Consider the following 17,419-nt stretch of genomic DNA (forward strand, 5'->3'; position numbering starts at 1 on the left):
TCCCTTTGCTTTGTGAGGATATCCTGAAACTCTGGGTTATCAGCGAAAACCTTTTGGGGTTTCCTTGCCCTCTTAAAGGAGACCACATGGTCAGTGGTAGTGGATGGGGGATCCTCTACATGCAGTGTTTGGTTGACTGCTGCTATAAGGGAGTCTTTTGCAGCTTGATCATCTGGGGAGGATGAAACCAAGAAATCCTCCTGGTACAAACAGCATTCTCCCTCCTCCAGCTCTTCAGAAGCCGTGGAGCGTGTGGGAGAGCCTGCCCTGTGTGCTCCCGAGGGAGAGTCATGGGGGCCATGAGAGAGTGCTGGAGACACCCGGCCGGCTCTTTTCCTGATCCCTGCAACCAGTGAAGCATGTGCCTGGATTACCTCAGAAGGATCCTCCATAGGGGTATCCTCAGGCTGCGTTCCGTCCAGGGGCCCAGAAGGGTGTGGAGGACGACATTGCATAGCCAGTACCAGGTTCTGTGACAGTTTTTCCATGGATTGGGACAGAAACTGTGCCCATTCCGGTGGGCTGGGAGCCCTAGGCTTTGGCCTGACGGTTGCGGCGGTGGTGGCGGGGTGGTCTTGGGGGGCTATAGGGGCACAGCAACCACAGAGAGAAGAGGTGTGTTTACGTGGTAGCTCAGCGTGGCAGGCAGTGCCGGCTGTATAGTAGACTATGTTAGCCTTAGCGCTCTTAGTGCCCTTAGAATTCTGCATGTTCCTAATAGGAGTATGCCAGGAGGGGGAGCAATGGTCAGCAGAGCTACAAGTGAAGCAAGTACCTCACCAGAATCAGCCGATGGCCCTGCGTCCTCAGGAAGGAGTAAGCTCTGATTTGAGCTGTTACCTCTGTGTGGAGATCTTCGCACGCTTTTCGGGGGGGCTTATCGTGGCCGAGGGGGGCGGGGCTTAGCGCTAAAAGAGCGCCAAAAATAAGTCAGTGTGCCCCCCTGCTGTCAGTAGCAAAAAAACGGCGGGAAGGGAGCTTCTGTGACATCTCCCTCCAGTCAGCACACAGCTTGTCACCAAAGGATAATCTCTGCCAGCTTTCTGCAATCAGAGCACGCAGCTGGAGCAAATAAACAGAGCAAATAAACAGTGTGAGTTCCTGAGCTCTGGACTTCCCCCCTCCTCCAGCCAGCACGCAGCAAGGGAAAGAATTAACGCTGTGTGTTCAGGATCCCTGGGGCTCTCCTCCTTGCAATCAGCAAGGGACTTTCTGCACCGCATTTTCTCCCTTTGTCTGGGAAACCAGTCAGGGGGGATCTCACCTTAAACACTGCTTCAGTCCAGGCAGTGGGAATAGCAGAGTCAGCCTGCTGTATCCGGTCACACAGTGCAATGTTCAACTCAGAGCCTGCAAAGAGGGGCTGAGGAATTGTGCTTCTGCCCTGGGCTCTGGAAAATCGGTGTCTGTGGGACCGTCGTCCAGTGAGATGCAGCCCAGGATCCAGCGTCGCAGGAGGGGGTACGTGGAGGCAGCACTCCGCGTTCCCGCCCGTTGATGGTATTGGGAGATCGGTCCCAAAAGGAAACCGTCACCCTCAAAAAATAACAAAACCTTGGAAGATGTGCCTCCTACAGACACTAACCTAAAACTGAGCTTGCCTGGCCCGGCCAGGGGTTGTATACTGCAGAGAAGGAACTATGATTTTGCATCTCCTTAGTGTCCTCCTATGGATAGGCAGCATAACACCCATGGTCCTGTGTCCCCCAATGAGGCGTCAGAGAAACAATCTTTTCACTCTACTCTCAAGATCACATCTAACCACCTGTGCACTTGACCCGCTCCCATCGCACCTCATCCCCAACATCACTGCAGTCCTCATCCCAGCCCTAACCTATCTTTTCAACCTATCACTAACAAGTGGTGTATTCTCCTCATGCTTTAAACATGCCTCCATTACACCCATCCTTAAAAAGCCCTCCCTTGACCTATCCTCTGTGTCAAACTATCGCCCCATATCCCTTCTCCCCTATGCCTTAAAACTACTGGAACAGCACGTCCATCTTGAATTGTCCTCATACCTCTCCTCCTGCTCCCTCTTTGACCAGCTACAATCTGGCTTCCGACCACATCACTCTACTGAAACTGCCCTAACCAAAGTCACCAATGATCTACTAACCGCCAAAGCCAAGCGACACTACGCTATCCTCCTCCTCTTGGACCTGTCCTCTGCCTTCGACACAGTAGACCAGGGGTGGGGAACCTCCGGCCCGCGGGCCGTATTCGGCCCGCCATGACCTTTTCTGCGGCCCCCGGGCACATTCCACAGTCCACAGAGCTCGGGAGGCAGCAGCGTCTTGCTTGCTGCTGGCCCTTTAAACCCTGTGAGGCTTACGTCCTCACGCTAGCTAATGCTAGCGTGAGGACGTACTTTGTGGGTGGAGTAAGCACTCAACTCGCTCTTTTTCCACAGAAGAGAAGCTACTACCTCAGCGTCCGACAGGTGTGTTTGTGCTCCCATGCCTGTATGTGCCCCTGCACATCCCCACTGCAGCCTGTGCTCCGTGCAGCGTCCCGTCCTCCTCGCGCATCCCCACTGCAGCCTCTGCTCCGTGCAGCGTCCCGTCCTCCTCGTGCATACCCACTGCAGCCTGTGCTCCGTGCAGCGTCCCGTCCTCCTCGCGCATCCCCACTGCAGCCTGTGCTCCATGCAGCGTCCCGTCCTCCTTGTGCATCCCCACTGCAGCCTGTGCTCCATGCAGCGTCTCGTCCTCCTCGCACATCCCCACTTCAGCCTGTGCAGCGACCCGTCCTCCTCGCGTATCCCCACGGCAGCCCGTGCTCCTCACTCTCCCCCACGGCAGCCTGTGCTCCTCACTCTCCCCCACGGCAGCCTGTGCTCCCCACTCTCCCCCACGGCAGCCTGTGCTCCTCATTCTCCCCCACGGCAGGCAGCCTGTGCTCCTCACTCTCCCCCACGGCAGCCTGTGCTCCTCACTCTCCCCCACGGCAGCCTGTGCTCCTCACTCTCCCCCACGACTGCCTGTGCTCCTCACTCTCCCCCACGGCTGCCTGTGCTCCTCACTCTCCCCCACGGCTGCCTGTGCTCCTCACTCTCCCCCACGGCAGCCTGTGCTCCTCACTCTCCCCCCCGGCAGCCTGTGCTCCTCACTCTCCCCCCCGGCAGCCTGTGCTCCTCACTCTCCCCCACGGCAGCCTGTGCTCCTCACTCTCCCCCACGGCAGCCTGTGCTCCTCACTCTCCCCCCACGGCAGCCTGTGCCCCTGTGTCCTCGCAGCCCTCCCCAGTGATGTCTAGTCCTTACAGCCCTCCCCAGTGATGTCTAGTCCTCGCAGCCCTCCCAAGTGATGTATAGTCCTCGCAGCCCTCCCCAATGATGTCTAGTCCTCGCAGCCCTCCCCAGTGATGTCTAGTCCTCCCAGCCCTCCCCAGTGATGTCTAGTCCTCCCAGCCCTCCCCAGTGATGTCTAGTCCTCCCAGCCCTCCCCAGTGATGTCTAGTCCTCCCAGCCCTCCCCAGTGATGTCTAGTCCTCCCAGCCCTCCCCAGTGATGTTTAGTCCTCCCAGCCCTCCCCAGTGATGTCTAGTCCTCCCAGCCCTCCCCAGTGATGTCTAGTCCTCTCAGCCCTCCCCAGTGATGTCTAGTCCCCCCAGCCCTCCCCAGTGACGTCTAGTCCTCCCAGCCCTCCCCAGTGATGTTTAGTCCTCCCAGCCCTCCCCAGTGATGTCTAGTGCTCCCAGCCCTCCCCAATGATGTCTAGTGCTCCCAGCCCTCCCCAGTGATGTCTAGTGCTCCCAGCCCTCCCCAGTGATGTCTAGTGCTCCCAGCCCTCCCCAGTGATGTCTAGTCCTCCCAGCCCTCCCCAATGATGTCTGTCTAGTCCTCCCAGCCCTCCCCAGTGATGTCTAGTCCTCCCAGCCCTCCCCAGTGATGTCTAGTTCTCCCAGCCCTCCCTAGTGATGTCTTGTCCTCTCAGCCCTCCCCAGTGATGTCTAGTCCTCCCAGCCCTCCCCAGTGATGTCTAGTCCTCCCAGCCCTCCCCAGTGATGTCTAGTTCTCCCAGCCCTCCCCAGTGATGTCTAGTTCTCCCAGCCCTCCCCAGTGATGTCTAGTCCTCCCAGCAATGTATATTCCTCCCAGCCCTCCCCAGTGATGTATATGTCCTCAGCATCTCCTGTGATGCATATGTCCTCAGCATCTCCTGTGATGTATATGCCCTCAGCATCTCCTGTGATGTATATGCCCTCAGCATCTCCTGTGATGTATATGCCCTCAGCATCTCCTGTGATGTATATGCCCTCACCATCTCCTGTGATGTATATGCCCTCAGCATCTCCTGTGATGTATATGCCCTCAGTATCTCCTGTGATGTATATGCCCTCAGCATCTCCTGTGATGTATATGCCCTCTGCATCTCCTTTGTGATGTATTTACAGCAGTCCCACCTGACACAAACGTGGAAAACCAGTTGTGAGAAGCAATAAGATCAATATTGAATAATATAGCTGCACCAAAAACAAGAAGCTCCAGCTGCCACGATGAGTTAATTGTTTGACTAAGTATAGCAGGGTAATTTTAAGTTGATAGTTTTGTGCGGCCCCCGAAGGTTGGTAGAAAATTCCAAATGGCCCTCGGCATTAAAAAGGTTCCCCACCCCTGCAGTAAACCATTCCTTCCTACCAGGGCTGTGGAGTCGAAGTCGTGGAGTCGGAGCTCATTTTGGTGGAGTCGGAATAAAATGCACCGACTCTGACTCCTAAAATATATAATAAATTGGGGACAGTAGTGCAATGCAGAGTGTGATGAAAATTTTTTCATAGGAATTTGGGAAACTTATGAAATGTCCTATAAATGTCTGTTCTATTCCTGATCTAAGGCTGTATTCACACACAACAATTTTGCTGCATTTTTTGAGGATACGTTTTTCAGTTGCAAAAGCAGATCAGCTTTTTAAAAAACCACATCACCTGAAAGGTTTGTGAGCTCATAAATAATGCTTTTAATAGCAAAAGCAGATTAGAAAAACATCACACAAACTGACTGCTCATTCTTTGTGAGGATCCTCACAAAACGCTGTGTCTGAATGTCCTATCTTGAAACCCATTGCCTTTGCTGGGATGCCAGAGTCACTGCATTTCACTGAATTATTTTGCCATCAATGTGCGATATGTTTGTGACAAGAAAAAAAATTGTTAGTAAGACACTGGCAGTAAAAGATAGTAAAGCTCATCACATCAGCCAGTTTCTCCAGGCCTTAGTGGAAAAAGTTCTGCAAGATTAGGAACGCAAAAAAGAACAGGTTCTTGCCATTGTAACGAACAATGCTTCAAACATAAGTACAATTAAACTCATGAATGAGAGTAATGAACAACAGCTAGAAGAAAATGTAGGATTCAGTATGTGTGAGATGGAGCCACAGTGCTGTTCATGTAACTGAGGAACAAACAGATATTACAACAGAAGAACAGCAAAATGATACTTTAGGATTAGATGATCTTGTTGAAGCTACTTGAAAACACTTTCATATTCATCACATGTGCTGTGTTGTGCATACGCTGCAGCTGGCAATAAGAGATAGTCTGCAAGAGGGACTCCGGTTTCACACATCTGTCTTTTCGCCAGTTTGGCGGATGCGGCACACTCCAGTACAGTGTATAGAATACAGTGGCAGCGCGACAAACGAAGGTCACATGCTTTCATGTGACCGGAGCATGTGACCCGGAAATTTTGGCGCTGCCACTGTACTGTATTATACTGTACTGGCATGCGCCACATCTGCCAAACCGGCGAAAAGCCAGATGTGTGAAACTGGGAGGACATGCTGGAAATCTGATTGGAAAAGTGAGGAAGTTGGTTATTGCCGCCAGAACCCCTAAAATTGATTCCATCTTGAAGAGACATGCTGGGAAAGGGGCAATTGTTGATCAAGCCACTCGGTGAGGCAGCACTTATTTAATGACTGAGCGATTGCTTGAACTAAACTCGTTTCTTATAGATATGGTGAACCCTCAAGTAACCTTAAATGAAGGTCAATGGACACAGGTGGCTGAATTGAAGGAATGAATCACCCATTTACCGTAACTAACAAATTACAAGCTGGGGGGCGTGGCTTAGCTGGGGAAGAAGAAGGATGCACATGGAGGAGCTCCTGCATCTCAATTTGTAATCTAGTGACATCCAACGCCGTTCCTTAAGAAAAAGTGGCCCCAAAACAAAATCCATCTCCCTACATCTGCTGTGGAGCCCAGGAAAACAACTTTGGAGCGTTGTGGAGACTGAGTGAGTAGCGGCCTGATTACAGTGCTGAAGCCAGGGCCTAAAGTAGCAGCCATACCAACCATACAACTACCAGTCCCCAGAGACTAGGAGGGTGCAGCAGCACTGCGATTTACTGACAGAAGAAGCATTGTTCCAAGCTCCCTCCTACCCCACTGCCTGCAGGGACTGAGGGAGAAGGCCAGAAGAGAGAGGGCTTGCTAGATGTATGGGAGCAGCTGCCATTAGAATCCAGCAGAGAGGCACAGCACCTGCACCACTCCAACCTCCCTCCCCCTTCATTTCTCTTGGCTGGAGCTAGAGAGAGGGGCTCTGGAGGAGAGGAGACCAGCGCCCAGGGATAAATATCACCTAATTGCTCCTGGATTGGGTTGCCACCTGAGAGAGTGGGGCCCCAAGTTCACCCTGCACCACCATTTGTAACGCTGTGAGGAGAGGCAGAGAGACTGCTGATAGCAGAGCACAGCAGATAGCTACACCATCAATCAGCAGAGGTACCTGGAAAACAGGAACAGAGACACTGGCCTGGGATCCACTCCTGTACTGGGGTTTACAGAGAGGAGGGGAAGGCTCAGGGAGAGGAGACAGAACTGTAAGGGGTTAAGTTCCTAGGACAGCACCAAGACCAGAGCAGCCTGCTTCCCTCCCCCGTGCTCTTCTGGACAATAAAACACCAGCACAGGGGAAATTTAACTCATCCCAAGCTGCCTGTTGCTGGATCGCAGATGCTGCTCACCCCATGTTAATGCAGCAAAACGTAAGTGGCTGGACATAAAACCCCTCTAGGTTATACATTGATATATAAAAAATACAGCTAGAGCTGACGATTCTAAGCATACAACAAACAGAAGCTCCAGTATAAGGTGCAAGAACAATGTGCAACAGTGGTGAACAGTGACATCTAGTGGTCAAGATAAGAAAAGGGCTGCAGCAGCTGAGATATAGAAAGTTAAAAGGGGAAAGGAAAAAAAAAAAGAGGACAAGCTTACTTCAAATGCGTTAACCCAACCTACTTTCACCCAGCAAAGTTCTATTAAGACCAGGTCTAGAAAATGGGGAAAAACTACAAATTACAATTTGACGAGCCAAACAAAACCCTGAAAACTCCAAAGAAGAACCAGGAAGGGGATAAATCTAAAAAACAACACACCCAAGAGATGTCAGCACAAAAATCCAGACAAGCACCAACCACCAACTTCACACTGTCAGACAGTGATGAGGATGAAGAGACACTAAGCGGAAATGCCAATCTCATGGAACATATCAAAGCCCTTCCTACAGCAAACTGCATCAGAAACCTATTTAACCCCTTCAGCCCCGGGGCACTTTCCGTTTTTGCATTTTTGTTTTTTGCTCCCCTTCTTCCGAGAGCCGTAACTTTTTTATTTTTCCGTCAATCTTGCCATATGAGGGCTTGTTTTTTGCGGGACAAGTTGTACTTTTAAATGAAATCATAAGTTTTACCATATGGTGTACTGGAAAGCAGCAAAAAAATTCCAAGTGTGGAAAAATTGCAAAAAAAGTGTGATGGCACAATAGTTTTTGGGATGTTTTATTCACGGTGTTCACTATATGGTAAAATTGATGTGTGGGTATGATACCTGAGGTCGGTGCGAGTTTGTAGACACCAAACATGTATAGGTTTACTTGTATCTAAGGGGTTAAAAAAAATTCACAAGCTTGTCCAATAAAAGTGGCGCACGTTTTGCGCCATTTTCCGAAACACGTAGCGTTCTTATTTTTTGGGATCTATGGCTCAGTGACGGCTTATTTTTTGGGTCTCGAGCTGATGCTTCTAATGGTAGCATTTTTGCACAGATGCTACGTTTTGATCGCCTGTTATTGCATTTTGCGTAAAACTTGCGGCGACCAAAAAACGTAATTTTGGCGTTTGGAATTTTTTTGCCACTACGCCGTTTACTGATCAGATTAATTGATTTTATATTTTGATAGATCGGGCATTTCTGAACGCGGCGATACCAAATATGTGTATATTTATTTATTTTTTAACCCTTTAATTTTCAATGGGGGGAAAGGGGGGTGATTTGAACTTTTAGGTTTTTTGTTTTTTTTTTAATTTTTTAAAACTTTTTTTTTACTTTTTTTATTTTATTTTACTAGTCCCCCTAGGGGGCTATAGCGATCAGCAATCCGATTGCTGATCGCTATCTGCTGATTACAGCTATACCGCTGTAATCAGCAGATTCAGTCACTTTCTTTCTTCCTCTGCTCCGTGCCGAGGAAGAATGAAAGTGAAACTTCGTAGCACCAGGCGTCATCACATGACCCTGTGCTACGATGGCAACCACCGAACGTCACGTGATCACTCATGTGACGTCCGGAGGGGGCGGCGGTAAGTAAAAAAGATGGCCGCGCGCATGTAGATCTCGCTGCCAGACTTTGGCAGCGAGATCTAAGGGGTTAATGTTCCGGGTGGAATGCGATTCCACTCGGAACATGTAGGCACACATGTCAGCTGTTGAAAACAGCTGATATGTGTGCCGATCCACGCCGCCTGCCCGCGGCAGGGGGCGGGGCTTACCGGGACACGATCCATGACGGAAAGATCCGTCCATGGTCGTGAAGGGGTTAAGGAATTCACGCAGACCATAAAAGAGATGGCTGAACTTAAAAGTGACATAAAACAGATCTATACAAGAGTTCATACCCTTGAAAACGACTTTGACCAAATTACAACGCACTCAGAGAGAGTGACAGAAATCCTGATCGACAATCAAAAAGAGATCTTCTTGCAAAAACTTCACATAGATGATCTCGAGAACAGGTCCAGAAGGAATAACCTTCGAACTCGAGGATTACCAGAATCAGTAGAAGACAAAGACATTCACACAGCCCTTACACAGATATTTAATACTCTACTTGGCAAAGAAGAAACCATTGACATAGGGTTAGAAAGAGCCCACAGAGTTTACAAACCCAAAACTGCAAACTGGGATAAACCAAGGGATGTTCTATGTTGTTTACAAAGCTTTAACCCCTTAAGGACGAAGCCAGTTTTGTACTTAATGACCAGGCCATTTTTTGCAATTCTGACCAGTGTCACTTTATGAGGTCATAACTCTGGAACGCTTCAACGGATCCCGGTGATTCTGACATTGTTTTTTCGTGACATATTGTACTTCATGATAGTTATAAATTTAGAACGATATTTTTTGCTTTTATTTGTGAAAAAATCGGAAATTTGATGAAAATTTTGAAAATTTTGCAATTTTCAAACTTTTAATTTTTATGCCCTTAACCCAGAGAGTTATGTCACACAAAACAGTTAATAAATAACATTTCCCACATGTCTACTTTACATTAGCGCAATTTCTGAAACAAAATGTTTTGGGGTTAGGAAGTTAGAAGGGGTCAAAGTTCATCAGCAATTTCCCATTTTTTCAACAAAATTCACAAAACCATTTTTTTAGGGACCACATCACATTTGAAGTGACTTTGAGAGGCCTAAGTGACAGAAAATACCTAAAAGTGACACCATTCTCAAAACAGCACGCCTCAAAGTACTCAAAACCACATCCAAGAAGTTTATTAACCCTTCAGGTGCTTCACAGGAACTAAAGCAAAGTGGAATGAAAAAAAGCAAAAAATAAAATTTTACCTAAAATGTTGCTCTACCCCAAATTTGTTCACTTTTAGAAGAAATAACACAACAAAATGAACCCCAAAACTTGTTACCCACTTTCTTATGAACGCGCCGATACCCCACATGTGGTCAGAAACCTTTGTTTGGACAAATGGGAGGGCTCGGAACAGAAGGAGCAATATTTGAATTTTGGAAAGCAAATTTGGCTGAAATAGATTGCGGGCACCATGTTGCATTTACATGTCCGCCAAGGTACCTAAACAGCAGAAACCCCTTACAAGTGACACCATTTTGGAAACTAGACCCCTTAAGGCTTCTATCTAGGGGTATAGTGAGCATTTTGGATCCACAGGTACTTCACAGATTTTGATAACGTTACGTTGTCACATTGAAAATTTTCATTTTTTTCTCAAAAATGTTGCTTTAGCATCAATTTTTTCACTTTTTCAAGAGGTAATTCCAAAAATGTGACCCCAATGTTTGTTACCCACTTTTTTATGAGCGCGGTGATACCTCACTTGTGGTCTGAAACCTTTGTTTGGAGAAATGGGAGGGCTTGGAACGGAAGGAGCAATATTTGAATTTTGGAAAGGAAATTTGGCTGAAAAAGATTGCGGGCACCATGTCGCATTTGGAGGACCCCTAAGGTACGTAAACAGCAAAAAAACACCACAAGTGACCCCATATTGGAAACTAGGCCCCTCAAGGAATTTATCTTGATGTTTGGTGAGTACCCTGAACCCCCAGGTGCTTTACAGAAGTTTATAACGTTGAGCCATGAAAATAAAAAAATAAAATTTTACCACAAAATTGTTACTTCAACCAGGTAGCTTTTTTTTTCACAAGGGTAACAGGAAAAAAATCACCATGAAATTTATTGCGCAATTTCTCCTGAGTTTGTTGATATCTTGTATGTGGTGGAAATCAACTGTTTGGGCACACTACAGGGCTCAGAAGAGAAGGAGTGCAATTTGACTGCAAAATTGGCTGGAATCAATAGCGGACGCCATGTTGCATTAGGAGAACCCCTGAGGTGCCTAAGCAGTGGAGGTCCCCCACAAGTGACCCCATTCTGGAAATAAGACCCCTCAAGGCTTTAATCTAGGTGTATATTGAGCATTTTGAATCCACGAATACTTCACAGAATTTGATAAGCTTAGGTTGCCATATTGAAATTTTCATTTTTTTCACAAAAATGTTGATTTAGCGACACATTTTTCACTTTTTCAAGAGGCAACAACAAAACGTGTACCCCACAGGTTGTTATCTAATTTCTTGTGAGCGCAGGGATACCACACATGTGGCCAAAAACCTTTGTTTGGATAAATGGGAGGGCTTGGAATGGAAGGAGCACCATTTGAATTTTGGAAAAGTTGAAGTAAATTGCGCGCACCATGTCACATTAGCAGGGCCCCTTGGGCACCTATACATCAGAAACCCCCCACAAGTGACCTCATTTTGGAAACTGGACCCCTCAAGGATTTTATTCAGGAGTATAGTAAACATTTTGAATCCACAGGTACTTCACAAAACTGTTGCTGTATCAAAAAATTTCTCACTGTTAAGGGGGCTTTACACGCTGCGACATCGCTAATGCGGAGTCGTTAGGGTCACGGAATTGGTGACGCACATCCGGCCGCATTAGCGATGTTGCTGCGTGTGACACCGATGAGCGATTTTGCATCGTTGCAAAAACGTGCAAAATCGCTCATCGGTGACATGGGGGTCCATTCTCGATTATCGTTACTGCAGCAGTAACGATGTAGTTCGTCGCTCCTGCGGCAGCACACATCGCTATGTGTGACGCCGCAGGAACGAGGAAGCTCCCCTTACCTGCCTTTCATGTGACACTAAAGGATGCCTAGCCTTGTATTTAGCCCAAAAAAAAAAAAAAGAATTAAAATAAATGACGTGGGGTCCCCCCTATTTTTGATAGCCAGCTAGGGTAAAGCAGACAGCTGTAGCCTGCAAACCACAGCTGACAGCTTCATCTTGTCTGGTGATCAATTTGGAGGGCTCCCCAAGCTGTTTTTTTTTTTTAATTATTTATAAATAAATAATTAAAAAAAAAAAACAAACGTGGGGTCCCCCCAAATTAGATCACCAGCCAAGGTGAAGCTGACAGCTGGGGTCTGGTATTCTCAGGATGGGAAGAGCCACGGTTATTGGACTCTTCCCAGCCTAAAAATAGCAGGCCGCAGCCGCCCCAGAAGTGGCGCATCCATTAGATGCGCCAATTCTGGCGCTTCGCCCCAGCTCATCCCGCGCCCTGGTGCGTTGGCTAACGGGGTAATGAATGGGGTTGATACCAGGTGTGTAATGTCACCTGGCATCAAGCCCAGCAATTAGTTATGTCACGGCGTCTATCAGATACCCGACATAACTAATTGACAGTAATAAAAAAAAATTGACAACAAAAAAAAATTTATTTGAAAAAACACTCCCCCAAACATTCCCTGATTGACCAATTTATTGAAAAGAAAAAAAAAAATCCACAATAATCCATTTGGATGTCCCACGTCGCCTCTGGACCTTCTAGAATATGGGGGACACGTTCAGGGAACGTATCCCCCATTTTCTAGGAGGGCAGACCCTCCATTTTAGGAGAGTGGGTGCAAAGAATCTGCACCCACCCTCCCTGGGTCACAGCTGCAGAGTGCGAGCAGCCAGCGTCCTGAACACAGGAAGCTGACAGCTGCGCTCTGCTCATGTGACCGGAGTCTGCAGAGAAGGAGCCGGAGGAGGGGGCCGCGGGGGATCAGGGCTCCGACAGGTATGTATGACACCGGGGGACACCGGGGGACACCAGGGGGGGGTAGGGGGGGACCCGGCGGGGCCTAGGGAGCAGGTTTCTGTCGTATGTGTTATGGCACATACGACAGAAACCATAGGAACACTGTAAATGCGGCCGGCGCGCTGCTGTGATCGCCGGTGCGCGCGGCCATCTTGGATTTTTGGGAGGGGGTTGGGGGTCGGGGGGGGCACTTTGGGGACACCGGGGGACCGGAGGGAACCGGGAAAAAGATTTATCTCCCATCTGGCATGTTTGATCATGCCAGATGGGAGATAAATCATTTTTTACCGGCGCGGTCATTTACTATAACTTGATGATCGGTATACGGTGTATACCGGTCATCAGGTGAGCGGGGACCGGAAAAACCGGCCCGAATCATGATCTCCAGGGTCTCAGCTACCCCCGGCAGCTGAGACCCCGGAAATTTTCTGACTCTGGGGGGCGCTAGACCCTTTTTTCCGACCGCCGTTAAAAAGCGGCGGATCGGAAAAAGTACCCTTATTTACCGCCGTTAAAAGGCGTATCGGCGGTCGTAAAGGGGTTAAAATAAAGGAACAAATCTACCAAAAAGCGAGATACACCCGCAAGATTGAATATGAAGAGACAGAAATACAAATCTATCAGGACCTTTCAAAGCTCACTTTAGATCTGAGAAGACAATTACAGCCCTTAACAAAAACACTGAGAGAAAAAAATATAATTTACAGATGGATGTTTCCTTTTGGTTTAGCCATCACCTTTGACAACAAAAATCTAATAATCAGAACTCCAGACGATCTTCCCTTTGTCCTCAATAAGTTGGACTTAATGCATATAAAGATACCAGATTGGACCTCTGCTGAAGATTTCCTTCACTTGCCTGCACTACCTAAACGTGACAAATGGACCACAACATCACCACCCAGAGCAAGTAAAGTGAGAAAACTGAATCAGGGGCCAAAGAAGACTCCAAGAAAAAGACAAGGGGAACAAGATGAAAATGGATGATGACTCTCCAATACCTTTATATACCTGACCTCATCATTCAAGTTTAAGAAATACCCTGATGAGAAACTGAAAAGAAAAGATATTCCTATAAAAAAAAAAATCCTTTTTTTTTTTTATTATTTTTTTTCTATTATTTTTATTTTTTATTTTTTTTTATTTTTTTTTTTCCTCTCTCTCTCTCCCTCCTCTCCCTCTGTTAACCTTCCACCCAACGTTTTCGTTCGGGGGAGGAGGAGAGAATTGGAGAGAAGTCGTAGTTTTGTCTAAGTTTACCACATGATTGCGTATGTTCCCAATTCAGTTCCAGTTCTAAAGACATTAAATTTGTTGAAATAGAGACTTCGGGACTTAGTCCTCTTTCTATCTGCCTGTGATTTGTGCATATCGTTCAATCAAATCACAATTCTACAAAGAACTCTCTTGGACGCTCATGACCTCTATCCTCATCGTTCAAGCAACAGAACCGAAGACCATTGGTTGTAACTATACAAATATGGAATGTTTGCTTTAATTGGTTATTATTTATCATTTATAACTGACTTGTTATCTCACCCTCTTACATTACATTTACTGATAAGACTTAGCTGGGAGATAGTGCCCCTAGTTCACTTCACTGAAAGTGTCAAGTACATATACTGTCTAAAAGTACTACATCCTAGGTCCACGCCCCCACGGACCGGAAAATCCACTATTGCAGATTACACTGGAAGGGATTGGCTTGGCTTACCCTATACCTTCCAGCTGCAAATTTTCTTTGTTTTTTCATTTCTCAATTTGAGAAATCCACAACGTCTCAAGGCTATGGCTAAGAGACTCAAATATCTCACACTCTACCCTATACTAAATCTTTTTCACCCTTCCCAGATACCTACCCAAATTTCAAAGATAAATTATCAATTATTTCATGGTAACTATGGCTAATCTTAACTTTATAACGTTCAATGTTAAAGGCATGAACATCCCCCAAAAAAGATCACAAATACTGAGCTATCTTAACAAACACCAAATAGATATCGCTCTTCTCCAGGAGACTCACTTCAAGAAGACGTACACACCAGTAACAAAAAATCAGGTCTACACCAGATGGTTTAATGCCAATTCCCCAATCAAGAAAAAAAGAGAATTTTGTTACTTACCGTAAATTATTTTTCTTATAGTTCCGACATGGGAGACCCAGACCATGGGTGTATAGCTTCTGCCTCCGGAGGACACACAAAGTACTACACTCAAACGTGTAGCTCCTCCCTCCGAGCATATACACCCCCTGGATGACAAATCTAGCCAGTTTAGTGCAAAAGCTGAAGGAGGACATCCACCCACAAGTAGAGATAGAGTAAAACCCGGAATAACCGGAACCTCTGTCTACAACAACAGCCGGTGAAAACACACGGAACAAGAAATTGCCAAAAGGCAACAGGGAGGGTGCTGGGTCTCCCATGTCGGAACTATAAGAAAAAGAATTTACGGTACGTAACAAAATTCTCTTTTTCTGTATCGTTCCTTATGGGAGACCCAGACCATGGGACGTCTCAAAGCAGTCCATGGGTGGGAAATAAACAGAACTGAGAAGTAGGTAAAACCTAACTTCACAAATGGGCAACAGCCGCCTGAAGGATGCGTCTGCCCAAGCTCGCATCTGCCGAAGCATGAGCATGCACTAGGTAGTGCTTCGAAAAGGTGTGCAGACTAGACCAAGTGGCAGCCTGACAAACCTGCTGAGCCGTAGCCTGGTGCCTGAAAGCCCAGGAGGCACCGACAGCTCTGGTCGAATGCGCCTCAATCCCAGGCGGTGGGGGCACCTGAGAACATTGATAGGCATCGGATATGGCCGACCTAATTCAACGAGCTAAGGTCGGTTTAGAAGCCGAGAGACCCTTGCGCTGACCCGTGGTTAGCACAAAAAGAGAGGTGCACCGCCTGAGAGCGGCGGTGCGTGACACATAGATCCGGAGCGCCCGCACCAAATCCAAAGTATGCAACGCTTTCTCAAAGCGATGCACAGGGGCCGGACAAAGGGAAGGCAATGAAATGTCCTGGTTAAGGTGGAAAGGAGACACCACCTTAGGGAGAAAGCCCGAAGTCGGACGGAGAACCACCTTGATTTGGTGAAAAAACCAAAAGGGGTGACTCCGAAGAGAGCACAGTCAAATCAGAGACTCTCCTGAGAGAAGTTATGGCCACCAGAAAGACCACCTTCTGTGAAAGACGAAACAACAAAACCTCCCTAAGAGGCTCAAAGGGGGGTTTCTGTAAGGCCGTGAGGACCAGATTAAGGTCCCAGGGATCCAGAGGCCGCTGGTAAGGCGGAATGATGTGAGACGCGCCCTGCATTAAGGTGCGCACCTGGGCCAGTCGGGCGATACGCCGCTGGAACAACACTGACAGAGCCGAGACCTGTCCCTTGAGGGAATTGAGGGACAGTCCTAGCTGCAGACCGGACTGTAGAAAGGACAGGATAGTCGGCAAGGAAAAAACGGCCAAGGAGCATGGCCGGAAGAGCGACACCAGGACAGGAAAATTCTCCAAGTCCTGTGGTAAATCCTGGCCGAGGAAGACTTCCGAGCCTGAGTCATAGTGGAGATGACCTCGGAAGGAATGCCTGAAGCCGTAAGGATCCAAGGCTCAAGAGCCACGCCGTCAATCTGAGAGCCGCAGAATTCTGGCGGAAAACGGCCCCTGTGAGAGAAGGTCTGGGAGGTCCGGAAGATGCCACGGCACCTCTACGGACAGACAGAGCAGGTCTGGGAACCAAGCTCGCCTGGGCCAGTCTGGGGCGATGAGTACGACCCGACGGCCCTCCATTCAGATCTTGCGCAGGACTCTGGGCAAGAGAGCTAGAGGGGGAAACACGTAGGCCAGACGGAACTGGGACCAATCCTGAACCAGCACGTCCGCCGCCAAGGCCTGAGGATCGTGGGAGCGAGCCACGTAAACCGGCACCTTGTTGTTGTGCCGGGATGCCATTAGATCCACTTCCGGCGTGCCCCACCTGCGGCAGATTGACCGGAACACTGCCGGATGCAGGGCCCACTCGCCGCTGTCCACGGGTTGACGGCTGAGATAATCTGCCTCCCAGTTTTCTACGCCTGGGTGCGGATATGGTGGACTTGGAGTCTTCTGTCCACTGATGCGTTGAATTTCCAACAGGGCTAGGCGCTGCGCGTCCCGCCCTGGTGATTGATGTAGGCAACTGCTGTCGCGTTGTCTGACTGGACTCGAATGTGCTTGCCTGCCGACAGGTGGTGAAAAGTTACGAGAGCTAGGAGCACAGCTCTGATTTCCAGCACATTGATCGAGAGGGCTGATTCGGACGGAGTCCAAGTGCCCTGTGCTCGGTGGTGGAGAAGCACTGCTCCCCAACCAGATAGACTGGCATCCGTGGTGAGAATCACCCATGACGGGGCCAGAAAAGAGCGTCCCTGGGACAGGGAGAGGGGCCGAAGCCACCACTAAAGAGAGCTCCTGGTCTGTGGCGACAGAGCCACCAGCCTGTGCAAGGAAGAGGTCCACTTGTCCCAACAGCGGAGAATGTCCAGCTGCAGGGGACGCAGATGGAACTGGCAAAGGGAACCGCTTCCATTGACGCCACCATCTGACCCAGCACCTGCATGAGGTGCCTGATGGAATGCCGGCGGAGCCTCAGCAGAGAGCGAACCGCCAGATGAAGGGACTGCTGTTTGACTAAGGGCAGCTTCACAAGTGCCAGCAGAGTCTTGAATTGCATCTCTAGGTACGTAAGTTCCTGGGTTGGGATCAGAGTGGACTTGCAAGCGTGGCGAGAGTGAGCGAGACACTC

The 17,419-nt window shown here is 48.4% G+C and overlaps 1 protein-coding gene across 1 annotated transcript in view; it reads right to left on the reverse strand.

Moving 5' to 3' along the window:
- Positions 1-17,419, reverse strand: part of LOC142296903 (E3 ubiquitin-protein ligase TRIP12-like) — a 498,462-nt gene that overhangs the window by 235,714 nt on the left and 245,329 nt on the right. The window lies entirely within an intron of this gene.

The sequence above is a fragment of the Anomaloglossus baeobatrachus genome, chromosome 3 (assembly GCF_048569485.1).
Source record: "Anomaloglossus baeobatrachus isolate aAnoBae1 chromosome 3, aAnoBae1.hap1, whole genome shotgun sequence".
NCBI classification, from domain to species: domain Eukaryota; kingdom Metazoa; phylum Chordata; class Amphibia; order Anura; family Aromobatidae; genus Anomaloglossus; species Anomaloglossus baeobatrachus.